Source organism: Mustela erminea, chromosome 17, assembly GCF_009829155.1.
Source record: "Mustela erminea isolate mMusErm1 chromosome 17, mMusErm1.Pri, whole genome shotgun sequence".
NCBI classification, from domain to species: domain Eukaryota; kingdom Metazoa; phylum Chordata; class Mammalia; order Carnivora; family Mustelidae; genus Mustela; species Mustela erminea.
This window is the reverse complement of record NC_045630.1, coordinates 6,977,313-6,990,138: the sequence shown is the minus strand read 5'-3', so window position 1 is coordinate 6,990,138 and position 12,826 is coordinate 6,977,313.

The following is a 12,826-nucleotide window of genomic DNA, read 5'->3' as shown; positions in this document are numbered from 1 at the left end:
GCAGAACAACTTGGTCGATACATAAAACCCCAGGTGTGCTGGGTCCAAAAGTGTAAAGTTTTGAAAATTTCGAATTTTGAAAAGTGTAAAATGAAGTGATTAAATTGTATAAAGTAAAAATAGACTCATTTTTCTTTTATGTTAATTGACTGTATTATAGTGAATCTCATTTCTGTGTATGTGTGTTTATTTATATCTTTTATAAAAGAGCCATACTGATTTTTAAAGAGTTTTAATTTTGTTGGCTGGTGCTGTTTTCAATTCCCCTTTAATGAAAAGGTACTTCTTACCTCGTTCCTTATATACTTAGACATTTTTCTCTTCCTGTGGTTTCCGGGCATTTGCTAACCGAGCATTTGCCCTGCTGCACGGGGGTGAGTGTGTGTGCGCGTGTGTGCGTGTGCATACGTCTCTGTTAGGAAGTAGGGCAGGTGTAAAAATTGGGCAGACCTGCTCCATGTGCCGATGACACACACACACACACACACACCCTCCTCCTGACCTTAGATCAGTTACGAGTGGAGGGCAGCAGACTGTGGGTCAGGAATTCGAGGACGTGCATTAGAGAGGCCCAGGGTGCGGTCCCAAACTTGGGAAGAGAGGGTGTCGTGAAAGGCAGTCTTGTCCATCATCTCTGTGCACGTGTCAGGATTTTTCAGCAGGGATTACTTATTCTTGGAAAATTGGCCATCCACACCCATCCCCTGCGGTGTTCAGAAGGCAGCGTACGTAGCATCTAAGACTGTAATTGAGTTTTAGACCTTTGTGATGAAAGATGAAATTATGTTTTTCAATCTCTGAAGCCTGAGTGAGCACTCTTTTTTTTTTTTTTTTGACCTGCAAAAAGGATTTCCCAGCTTTTTTATGGAATGTGGAACCTATAGGATCTACTTCCCACCCCACCAGTAACTGTTTTTGCCAGTGTTCTTCACAGTGGTGATGATGTGACGTTGGCACAGTTTGCTTTAAAACAAAGCATGCGTTCTCCTTCGTCTATTTTGTTTCAAAAGTTTTTTTTTTTTTTTTGGAAAAAATCGTAAAATCAATTAAATGGCTTAGCAGTGCCTGGCAATCAACATGCAAACTGGCAACTGTCACGTTGTTGTGGGACTCGGTGACGTGGATGGTCTGTCCAGGCAGGCGTCCTCTGTCCTCTGTCTAAATAGGCCATCGTGTGAGGGCTCAGCTCGAGACGTCAGCAGTTACGTAACAGAGATAGCAGCAGATTGAGTTCCCGGCCTCAAACAGTCTTTGTGCAGCTCTCCACTCTGTCCTAGCATGATAGGAGCCATCAGTGAATCCTGTGAGCTGACGGTGGTCCCTGCGATGTTTCTGAAGGAAAACTGCTATAATCCCATAGGATTATATCATAGGGTATAATTAAGGATTATATCATAGGATTCCCTGGTGAAGGTTTGTGCTGAAAGTCAACCTCAGTGTTGTATTTTGTTTTTTGTTCTTTAAAGATTTATTTTGTTTATTTGAGAGACAGAGAGAGAGAGGGAAAGCACAGAAGGAGAAGGAGAGGGAGAAGCAAACTCCCCGCTGAGCAGACAGCCTGACCCTGGGCTCGATCCCGGGACCCTGAGGTCATGACCTGAGCCGAAGGCAGATGCTTAATGGACTGAGCCACCCAGGCTCTCCAACCTCAAGTGTTTTTACACTGGGGCCATTTTGTACCCGCGGCTTTGCATGCTTTGCACATGGCTCTCTATGCTTTGCAATATCTAGAGACATTTTTGGTTAAAATGTCAGGTAAATATGTTTGAAATGGACCCAGAAACAATCCATGGATTGTGAGGGTGTCATGAATATGAACAAACATGTAGAATGACAAGGGCTTTTCTTGAGCAAACTAGTTTCAGGGGAGGAAAGCCATGGGATTTATAAACTGATCAGTCTGGAACTACTCCCAGCTTGACACACACAAGCGTCAGAGAAATTCATAGTAAGTCACAAGCGAAGTTGGCTCATATAACTTTAATTTGGTTGGCAGAAAAAATGTATTTACAGTAACTTACGAGACTATTTCATACCCACATGTTTAACGACCATGTCCTTGACTATAGTTGTGTTATGCCTCTTTCACTTCCTCCTTAACTGTCCTTTTGATTTATAACTATGGCAACAAGAAATCTGGGAGATACACAAATTTAGTATAATTTTTTAAAGACAGAAGGGTAAGCTTAAAACTGGTAATCAAGAATGAATTTGTTCAGGGGGATTAAGAGGTACAAACTCCCGGTTATAAGTCATGGGAATGCAGGATACAGCATAGGGAATATTTTAATACAGCAATAAAGCACTATTTTAATAACCTTGCATGGAGACAGCTGGTAACTAGACTTGTGTGGAGCATTTTATATGTATAAAAATACCTAATCATGCTGTATACCTGAAACGAACAGGATATTGCAAGTCAATGATACTTGGATTGTTTTTTTAAAAGTTTGGAACAGAAGCTTTTAATTGCATGGAGTGTTATTAGGAAGGGATTTCTTACAGCAAAGTTACTAAATTTGCATTCAGCAACTGGCTTTGGTAAGTGATCTAGAGTAGCTTCTATCTGCAATTTGTGTGAGGAGAAAGAAGCTGCTGATTATTGTCAGCCTTGTGTGATGTCAGCAAACAGAACGCTGAGATCATGCAACACTGTCAAGCCAGACAGCTGAGCATCTTCTGATGGTCCTGGAGACGCCTACTGACGCTACCCTGCACTTCAGGGTTCTCCCCGGAGACTGACTACGGGCGCCCAGTGACAGACCAGGATGCTAAGGTCCGCACCGGAAGAGCTCATTCCATCCCATCTGCTGTCTTAGCATCAAGCATATTCACTTGTATGTCTCTGGAGTGAGAAGCCTTCCATCCCCGGGACTGAAAGGGGGGAGAGAATAGTGGTTTCCTCTACCAAGCATGACACTCTAACAGAGGAGCCTTCTCTTTTAGAATCTGCGATCGAGACTGTTCATTTTGCCTCTGTCTGGTGAGGGAGGAGTGCACCGTTCAGGATGAGAGTGGCAAGTGTGCATCAGTAACTCGGGACTAGCCCACACATCGGATGTTTACGCGGAGGTGAGATGCGAAGCTGGAGAATGGCCCAACGAGACGCAGAAGGCAAGAGAGGTAGGCACCGAAGGAGAGAGACGTGGCCGTGGAGGGCAACTGGAGTGGCTTGTGCTCTAGACACTCGGAGAGAAAGCACGTAGTTCAGTGGGGTCCCCTTCCATCTCTGCTGCCTCCCAGTTAGCTTTCTGGCCACAACTTGATGCCTATAAACCCATTTCCTTATCCTTAAAATGGAAGTCTTGATACATACGTATAAACTTGGGCATATATATATATATGAGGCACCAGACACAATGCCCACCCCAGTTGGTGTCCATTTCATTCCCCGAGGACAACGGGCAACATTGCCAAGTGCTGAGCAGATTTTTAAAAGGATGAGACTGAGGTGAAATCAGACTTGGCCATTCGTTCCTTCAAGAGTATTCAGCTGTGTAACTTCTCATGTAAGCAGGAGCTCTCTGTAGAACTAAAGGAGGCAATTAAATAACAATGTTTGAAATGTGTATGCACCAAACAATTGTTTTTGTCATATTGGTGGACCTATCAGTAGGTGCTACTCAAAGGCTAATTTCAAAAATAGAATTCTCTCCAAAGTAATAAAAACACATATATATGTGTGCGTACATTAAAAAGCAAAAATTTTAAAGGGTCTACTGATTGAACTTTAAACATTGCAGAAGGAATAACCCTTGGTACCTATTCTTTTAACTTGGTCAATTCCTTATTATCCTTCTAATAAAGTGTCACTTATGTTTTTTTAAAGAATGTATTTTTTTCCAATAGGGTCTTATTATTTTCAATTTTTATATAAAATTGCCTGTAATCTTTACAAATTGCATTAACAGTAACTGAAATTCTGACGTTTTCAATTTGCTCTTCTTTGTAGACTATAATACTTTTAATTGAGCAATTAGTCTCTCTGTATAGAGCTACTGATACACCTGATAAGCTCAGAGCAGATTCTATTAAATGGAGGATACTTATAATACTATTTTTTCATCTTGGTGTGTGTAATATCAACTCAGTATTATCTTTTCGCTTCTATTTAGACTAACTGTAATAAGTTTTTTTTTTTAATTTTTTAAATCTGAGTGTAGCTGACACAGAATGTTATACTAGTTTCAGGTGTAAATAGTGATTCAATATTGCTCTACGTTATGCTGTGCTCACTACAAGGGCAGCTGCTCTCTGTCACCAACACCATTACAATACCACCAATAATATTCCCTGTGCTGTGCCTCTGTCCCCGTGACCTACTCCTTCCGTAACTGGAAACCTGTACCTCCCACTCCCCTTCACCCATTTTGCCCATCACCACTCCCCTCCCCACTGGCAATGGCCAGTTTGTTCTTGGTGTTTGTAGTCTGATTCTGCTTTTATTTGTTTGTTTGTTTATTCCTTTGTTTTGCTTTTTGGACTCCACAATGAGTGAAATCCTATGGTCTTTGTCTTTCTCAGTCTGACTTATTACACTTAGCATCTAAGATTTTACACCAAGAAAGACAAATTCTTATTTATGATTTTTTTTGCCAAGTTATGCTGTGAAATTATAGGATGTCTCCATTAATCCCATTCCAAAATGAAATGTCAATTTACACAATTATAAGTGGGAATTTCATACAAAGAGTTTTCTCAAAAGTTGAGGCACTCCCACTGAAATCATGCTCAGTTGGAGCCCTCATCATGGAATTTGTTTAGTTCTCTTGTTTTTGTTGGAGCAAATTTCGATGTCTTACTGTTCGTGAGCTTTGTTTTCAATCACTGCGATTCAAATTAAGGAGCTGTAATAAGTTACTGGTGCTCCATTCATTATCTTGATCAAACACCTCTAACTGTATTAGTTTCCCGTGGCTACAGCGATGAATCACTGTGCATTTAGTTCTGGTTGCCCCAAGTCTGAAGTCTATCTTACTGGCCAAAGTCAGCATCTCTATGGCCGCACCCCTCCTGGGGCTCCCAGAGAGAATCTCTTCTCTTCTTGCCTCTCAGACTCTGGTGGTTGCCAAGAATCCTTGGCCTCTGGCCACATCACCCCATTCTCTGAACCCATGCTCACACGGCTTCCTCTTCTGCCTGCGACAAATGTTCATTTCTCTAAGAATCGAGGTAAAAGTGTCTGCCTTTAGGGTCCACCTGGATAATCCAAGACAAGCTGACCGTCCGGAGGTCCTCTACTTACTCACGCCTGTGAAGTCCTGTTTTACGATATGAAGGAACATTCAAAGGATCTAGAAAGAAGGACCTGGACCTCCTTGGCAGCCATTATTTCTCATACTACACCAAATAGAGAACAGAATGCATTTACAAACACTTCAGTTCTACCATAGGGCACTTAGGATGATTTACGAAGTCATTCCTCCAGAAGCTGGAGGAAGTGTGTGCCCCACCAGCTGAAATTATTTTCAACATGAGCTTCATCACAGAAGTGTGTTTGTATATTTTGTATATAATAAGTGTGTATATATATGTATATTTTGTATATAATAAGTGTGTTTGTATATTTTGACGTCTTCTAGATCAATCGGAAGACTATCACGGCTTGCTTGAATTGTGTTTAGACCACAACCAGTTCCAAGTACACTCTTGCTCCACAGGTTGAGAACAATCTAGTGATATCATTGTTTTTAACCACCACACTGTGTTCCATGAAAATAAGTATCTATATTGCTACAGGATCAAAAACCTTTATTCTCAGTGTTGAAATTTTTTTTTTTAAAGATTTTATGTGTTTGTTTGAGAGAGAGTTGGGGGAGGGAAAGGGGGAGAGGAGAGACTTTCAAGCAGACTGTGTGCTGAGCAAGGAGCCTCAGACAGGGCTTGATCCCAACACCCTGAAGTGATGACCTGAGCCAAAACCAGGAGTTGGAAGCTCAACCAACTGAGCCAACCAGACGCCCCTCAATGTTGAAGTTTTTAATAACATTTACAGTAAAGATTCATGATACTATTTCACCTCTAACACCTCAACAAAAATAGCCTCCCCTTGTTATTGGAGATCATGGATTCCTGTTTGGGACACGGTGACTGATACAAAGATGGCACCTTGTAACTCTGGTGAATGAACCCAACCTTGTGGCTTCACTTTTTTTTTTAAAAGACTTTATTTTTGTTTGAGTGGTTTTAGGTTCATAGCAACATTGAGAGGAAAGTACAGAGATTCTCCATTTACCCCCTACATGTGTCTACCCATGCACAGCTTCCCCCAGTATCACTCTGCCACACCAGATGGTACGTCTGTGCCAGTGATGACCCTATATTGGCACATCATTGTCACCCAGAGTCCATGGTTTACATGAGGGCTCCCTCCTCGTGTTGCACACACCGTGGGTCTGGACAACTGCACAGTGTTACGGTGTCCCTTCTGCTGTGCACACAAGAAAACCTGCAAGCCAAAACAAATGAAGTCCACTTCGTAGGATGCTCATGGAAGGTAAATGAAAAAGCCGTGCTTCGCAAAGTGAGACATCAGGATACTTCCTGCAGCCACGTATTTCAAGTTGTCATCCTTGAGCACTGTCTCTTGGAGTAACCATTAAATTCTGAAATAGGGGCCCGAGCTTCTTCAGTAGACTTGTGCCTTCTGGTCTTCACATGGTCAGTGATATCCTAAAGAGGGATGTAAATGTGGACGAATATTTTTATCAAGTGGCATGTTTATCTGTAACTTCCTTGATAAATGAAAATTAGTACCTAATTTTTTTTTTAATTAAAAATGAGCTTCCTGGGGCACCTAGGTGGGACAGTCAGTGAATTGTCCAACTCTTGATTTCAGTTTAGGTCTTGATCTCAGGGTCATGAGTTCAAGCACCATATTGGGCTCCATGCTCGGCATGGAACCTACTTAAAAAGAGAGGAAAGAAAGAGAGCTTTTTTGGAGTTTATTACTTCTGATGAGACTTATTAAAATATTTTTAAAAACACTTACCTAATAATACAGTAAATAAATAATTGTAGATTTATGTTGTACACTTTGGAAAACAGTGTGGAGATCCCTCAAAAAATTAAAAATAGAGCTACTCTATGACCTTGTAATTGCACTACTGGGTATTTACCCCAAAGATACAGATGTAGTGAAAAGAAGGGCCATCTGTACCCCAATGTTCATAGCAGCAATGGCCACAGTTGCCAAACTGTGGAAAGAACTAAGATGCCCTTCAACAGACGAATGGATAAGGAAGATGTGGTCCATATACACTATGGAGTATGATGCCTCCATCAGAAAGGATGAATATCCAACTTTTGTATCAACATGGACGGGACTGGAGGAGATTATGCTGAGTGAAATAAGTCAAGCAGAGAGAGTCAATTATCATTTGGTTTCACTTATTTGTGGAGCATCAGGAATAACACAGAGGACATGGGGAGAAGGAAAGGAAAAATGAATTGGGGTAAATTGGATGAGGAGATGAACCATGAGAGACTGCAGACTCAGAAACAAACTGAGGGTTTTGGAGGGGACGGGGTGGGGGTTGGGTGAGCCTGGTGGTGGGTATTAAGGAGGGCACGGGTTGCACGGAGCACTAGATGTGGTGCATAAACAATCTTGGAACACTGAAAAGATAAATTAAAAAAAAAATTATGGTGTACAATAAATAGCAAAACTGTTGAGGCAAGAGTGTTCCAACCATTCACCGTGTATGCTCTATGGCGGGACTGCTCGGTCTTTGTTTCCCACCATGTGCATGTAAGATGGGCCTACGCTTCTTCCTCTTGCTGCCATAACAAACTAGCGCAAAATTAGTGCTTGAAAACCACACAAGTTACTCTCCTAGAGTTGGAGGTCAGAAGTCCTAAATCAGTCTCACTTGTTGGCAGGACTGGTTCTTTCTGGAGATTCCAAGGAAAACTCCATCTGCTGCCCCTGCCTTTTCCAGCTTCTAGAGACCGCTCAAGTTTGCTTTTGTCTCCTCCCCAACTGCTCATTCTGGTGGGGACAGCTGCATCAAAGACACCTTCCCACCGCCACTGAGTATTTTTAATTGTCATTATGTTGACACTGCTACGAACTCTTGGCCAACCTTCTAAGTATGTTTTCTAGATACAGCGGTGAGGGGAGGTTGTGGGGGTCACGAGCTCCGCCTTGTGAGAGTGCTCCCAGTAGAGTCCGTTGGATCTATATTCTAGATTCCGGTGGTTCTATTCCATACATTCATGGGGAAAGACCAAGTTAGCAGATACTGAACCACGGCTCCTGCACGAAGTACCAGGTCAGGGTCCTGCAGGCCTCGGCTCCACACATTTCGTTAACTGCACAATGCCTTGTTTTTCATGTGTTTAGGCTTTAAAATCTTTTCCTTAATATATGTTGTTGATTCACTAATGTGGAACTCGTGCCCGCAGCACCGCTTAACTCATGCCTGAACCAAGCTTAGAAACAACCTCTCGTGCTTGGAGGCACCAGACAACACCACATTTGGGGACCATTTTAAACAGCAAAGTCACCAACAAAAAGCACAAAAGAGAGAAAAACAGTGCTAAGTAGACCACGAAAGGAACACTGGTGCTGAGGGACAGATTAACAGGAGAAAAAAAGAAGAAAACCCACAGAGTTTTATTACATGCACACAGAGGACCAGTAATGAAATTAAGGAATTCTAAGTGGAATTCTAAGCTGCTGAGGTAGTGGAGAGTAAAAAGTGACCAGGTTTATTTCTGCAGGTTTTTGGACGTTAAAGTCACTATCTCTGGTGATGAGGAAGGCTTTTTACTTCTTAGTAAAAGGAAGATATTTTTCATATGGGAGATTTGTTTCCTGCTTTCAGGGGAACAGAGTAGGGTCTAAGTGTCTTGCACCCGTTGTTTTTTTTTTAAGACTTTATTTATTCATTAGAGAGAGAAAACACATGAAGGGGGAGGGGCAGAGGGAGAAGAAGAGAAGCAGGTTCTCTCCTGAGCAGGGAGTCCAATGGGGGGCTCGAACCCAGGACCCCTGGGAATATGACCTGAGCCGAAGGCAGACACTTAACCTACCTAGGCATCCTGTGCCTACCTAGGCATCCTGCGCCAACCGTTTCTTAACTAACTTTTATTAAGAGAATCAATATGCGAATGTGGCACATTTGGGGAACCTGCCCTGGGCTCCTACGATGCTGTTTGCAGAATAAGAGCTGAAATGAGATGGCAGAGATTGTCTTGTCTGAACGCACCGGGATCCAGAATTTGCATCACCCTGTTCATGTCCACAAATGACCCCAAGTGGTTACAAATACATTTTAGCCAGAAGGTGAATGAACAAAGAAGGAATCCATAAATAATATGCACTGGCTGCATTACCAAACTCCTTTCCAGAAAAGTTGTACAGTTGGAGGCTGCTGGAAGCTCTTGTGTGCGGACAGATACTATTTCAGCCGACTGTAAGCATGACCAGTTCAAAAATTGCTGAATGGATTCTTTTTTTCAGATACCTCATCGTTTCAGTTTGAATTTGTTCTATGACTTCCGAGGTCAATTTTTTCAACACATTTATTAGTCAATTATTTTTCTAAAATTTGGTTTTCTTTTTCTTCTTTTCATCTTTGTTCATTTTTCTGGTGGGGTTTTTGTGTCTTCATATCAAGTAGAACAAGCTTTATACACGTCCGCTTGACTGACTCTGTGACTTACTTCGTGTAGATGTTTTCTTCCAGTTTTCTGTTTGCCTTGTAGCGGACTCTCTGAATGTTCGGCAAACAGGAAATCCATCAACTTTACGCTCGAGCACTTTTGAGATATTTGGAAACAACAACAACAAAAAGACAGGCTGTAGTTTGACAGACAAAGAGTGTGAGAGACAAAAGAGACAAAGTTAACGATCTTTCCAGTCAAACACTTGCCTGTAGGATTTTAACTCTGTGTTGCATTTTGAATTGCTGAGAAAACCACCACCAAAAATTCCGTGGACCAAACTAGACTGATTTATCCCATAAATCAGCTGCTGTACACTGGACAGGGAAGATGGTGAGGCTTCTTTAAATAAATCCGGTAGGTTCTTGTAATTGTCAGACTGACAGCAAGGATGATGGCCATAGTAGCTAAAAATGTGTTAATTATAATTAAATCTGTTCCAAATACAGTTCATGGTTTTTACAAGGTGAGAAGTACTTTTCTAGTGAATAACTCAGTAGAGAATTGTTTCCGTGTGTGTGTGTTTAATTATTGATGCATTAATTAAGAAAATTACCATAATAAGTTCTGAATTCTTGATTTGGGATTATATAAGTACGTATGATTCTATTTGGTATACAGATAGACACACAAAACAAAAATACAGGTTTAGATTCACACTATGGTCAATTTTTGGGGGGCGGTTGCTGCTCGTTTAAACTGGCCACATATTTTATACTAAAAAAATCCTTAAAAAATAGGGGGAAGTTGCATTTTACTGGGATGAGGTGACAATAAACTAAATTCAGACTGTAGCCATCTTTGGTCATGGTTATACTTATAATTATTTAGATAAAATTTATTTAATATATTTTCTGGCACCTTTTTTTATTCAAGTCCAACAATACTGCTTTAAGGGTGGAATTGTGGTCTATCTTGCCAAAATGTAATTGTTTTGCCAAAACGTAATTTTTAATTATAATATTTATCTCACATATCTCATTACAGATATATTCGAACGAAAAGCACCTACAACAGTCATTCTCATCCCAGCTGGTGGGGGAAGGGCAGCACATTAGAATCTCTAGTTACTTCTCCTTTATTTCCTCGGATCTTAAAGGACTCTAATATTTTTAAAATTTAATTTAATTTAATTTAATTTTGAAAGCACAAGCAGGGAGAGGGGCAGAGGGACAAGGAAAGAGGGACCCCCCAGCAGACTCCATGCTGAGTGTGGAGCCCGGGGCAGGGCTTGTTCCCATGACCCTGAGACCATGACCTGAGCTGACATCAAGAGTCAGACACTCAACTGACTGAGGCACCAGGTACGCCAACTAAAGGACTTTGATGATTAAGGGAAAAAATTTCATGGCCATTTTATCTTAAAGATTAAACATTTTTCAAAAGCAGTTTTTCTGTATTACTAAAGGTCTTGTGAGGAGAAGAGGGAGATCATAGTTTCTTGGAATTTTGTGATATGTTTTCAAGATAAAAAGTACCCTCATGACCCCCCCCCCCATTTGGTACATACTGTCTACGGTTATTCTGATTTTAACTTAAACAATATTTGACTTTATACTTTCATAATTGTTAGGTGTAATTTTATTGACATACCTCACCATACCTTTGAACACTCCCCAATCATAAAGGAACGTGTATTCCAGAAAATCATCCTAACATTACAGGCACAAAAGCTAAAACACAGTAAATATAGCACATCACATTTTACCATTCTGTGTAATTGTCCTTGTCACAAGGAAACTGAGGGATTCCATAAAAATCTGCTTTTTGCTTCTTTTTCTACTTCTATTCTTACCAGGACCTGCACCCCAACCTTATATATGTCTGATGGTATATCCTTCCTATAAGACCAAGGAGTTACTGATTTCTTAGGGGCTTCCAGCAGCACAGCAGATAATATCTAAGGAAGGACTGGGTGAGAATGACAGAATGAAGCCACCATGTGCATTTTCCAGACCACTGGCACTAGACATCTTGATGCCCAGACCCCTGACTTTGAGGAACAAGCGACTTTTGCAGGACACCTGGGCCCTTACCCTTGTTCTGGCCAGATCCTTGATGCCTAAGAGGACCGTACACAAGACCACATTCCTCAAGAAAAACCTCAGACCCCGAGCAAAGATGAGTCCCCTCTCCTTTCCTTTCTGAGTCTCACAGACCCTCCATCTGTGCCCTCGTCATATCCCTAACAGGCTCTGCTCACTTCCTGCTGGCTCATGTTTGATTGCTATTCGGCGTGTGGCCAAGACCCTCTTGGCTCATCCTGCCCAGCCCCCTCTGGGCCCTTGACCTGGCCTGTCTCCATCAGGAATGGTCGAACCTGAGCTAAAACTGGGGTGTTTTTGTCTGAATTGCTTCGGTGAAATCACAGCACTTTTTTATTTCAATTTTCTGAATTGGGAAGTTGAATCAAAACCTTGTCATCCAGCTTTGGTTCCTGTTTTTGAGCTTTCACTAACATCCTAGTGTCTGCCTCGCTGGCCAACACCATTCTGATTTTCCCTTTTTTAAAGATTTATTATTTTTATTTTAGAATAAAATACACACGTGTATGTGTGGGAGGGAAGGTCGGGGGCAGAGGGAGAGAGAAACCCATGCAGACTCCACACTGAGCAGAGGGCCCAATGTGGGACTCAGTCGCAACCCTGAGATCATGACGTGAGCTGAAACCAAAATGGACGCTCAACCGACTGCACCACCCAGGTACCCCTATTTTCCTTTTTTCTTTTTCCCATTCTCCCATTTAAAAAAATTTTTTTTAATTAACATGTAATGTATTACTTGTTTCAGGAGTACACATCTGTGAATCATCAGTCTTACACAATTCAAAGCACTTACCATAACACATACCCTTCCCCATGTGTGTAACCCAGTCAACCCTATTCCTACTCTTCCCTTCCAGAAGCCCTCCATTTGTTTCCTGAGCTTAAGAGTCTCTTATGGTTTGTCTTCCTCCCTGGTGCCATCTTGTTTCATTTTTTTTCCCTCCCTACCCCTACAAATCCCTGCCCTGCCTCTCAATTTCCTCATAATTGTCTTTCTCTGACTTTTTTCGCCTAACATAATAACCTCTAGTTCTATCCATGTCATTGCAAATGGCAAGACTTTGTTTTTTTGATGGCTGCATAGTATTCATTGTGTGTGTGCATATATATAT